This window comes from Phyllostomus hastatus, unplaced genomic scaffold (genome assembly GCF_019186645.2).
Source record: "Phyllostomus hastatus isolate PE091 unplaced genomic scaffold, TTU_PhHast_1.1 phas_contig_34, whole genome shotgun sequence".
In the NCBI taxonomy this organism is placed as follows: Eukaryota; Metazoa; Chordata; class Mammalia; order Chiroptera; family Phyllostomidae; genus Phyllostomus; species Phyllostomus hastatus.
This window is the reverse complement of record NW_025333857.1, coordinates 10,036,824-10,038,122: the sequence shown is the minus strand read 5'-3', so window position 1 is coordinate 10,038,122 and position 1,299 is coordinate 10,036,824.

Genomic DNA, 1,299 nt, shown 5'->3' with positions numbered 1-1,299 from the left:
GGCTTCCTTCACTCCATCCCTCAGTTAGGGACCAATCTTAAATAGCCACTCTAAATATGTCTTTAGATATTTTTACAAAAGCACCTCTCGGCTCTCCTGCAGGACTCAGAATTTCTCGGAACACCTTGATCGGTGCTAAGGCTACTTGCTACTCCCGTGTCTAGAGCGAATGGCCTGTTCTTTCAGGCTCTTCACAGGCTAGCTCCTTCTCACCTCAGTGACTCTTCCTCTTTAAGAGGCCGTGATATCACCGTGTTTTGTTTTGTTTTGTATTTAGCATACGGAAATTATCTTATGTAATTATTTGTTTTTTTCTACCTCACAGTACTATGCAAACTCCACAGGAGTCAGATCCTGTTTTGTCTTGCACCACAATGATGCACCGCCCCCCAAAGAAAACTTCGTAGGAGAGATTATAATTCCAATTATAATGAGGGTATTTCGTTTTATGGCGACAAATGAGGGGCAATTTAGGGAGTGGATAATTCAGAGAAAGCATCCTGGAGGAAAAATGATGCCCAATTTCAGCATAGGAGCATTTAAGAGCCCTGGAGAAGTCAGAGAGTTAAGGGTTTCCTGGATCCAGGCAGGGTGATTAGCTGTACCAATGAACTATGGTGAGTGAGGGCAAGAAGAACTGTAGGACACATCTCTTGAAATTATTAGGGTTCTCCGGGGAAGAAGAACCAATAGTGTACGTGTGTGCATTTTAAGGACTTGGCTGTTCCGATTGTGGGAGCTGGTTAGTCTGAAATCTGCAAGACAAGTTAGCAGGCTGGGGACTCAGGAAAGAGTTGAAATTGCAGTTTTGAATCAGAAGGCAGCCTGGAGACAGAATTCCTTCTTCCTTAGGGAACCACAGTCTTTTCATTTAAGGCCTTCAACTGATTGGATGAGGCCCATGCACATTATGGAGGAAAATCGTAATTCAAAGTCTGTGGATTTAAATGTTAATTATATTTAAAACAATACAAAACAAAACTTCACAGCAGCACCTGGATTGGTGTTTGACCAAACAATTGGGTACCCTAGCTTACCCAAGTTGACATATAAAATTAAAACATTATGTTACCCCATTATGCCTGAGGGATCTGTTGAGCTTCAGTTTCCCACTTAAGTTTAAATTCAGGGATGTCTGTGTTGATTGGGCCTGTATAGCTTAATCTGTAACCATTTCCTCTGTATCCAAATTTGTTCTTAGACAGGGGGAGTTGCTCACTTCAGAGGAATGCCATTTGAGTAAGAGGATTAAAATTATTAGCTCTGTCTTCAATGATTATACATTTTAAAATTGAAATT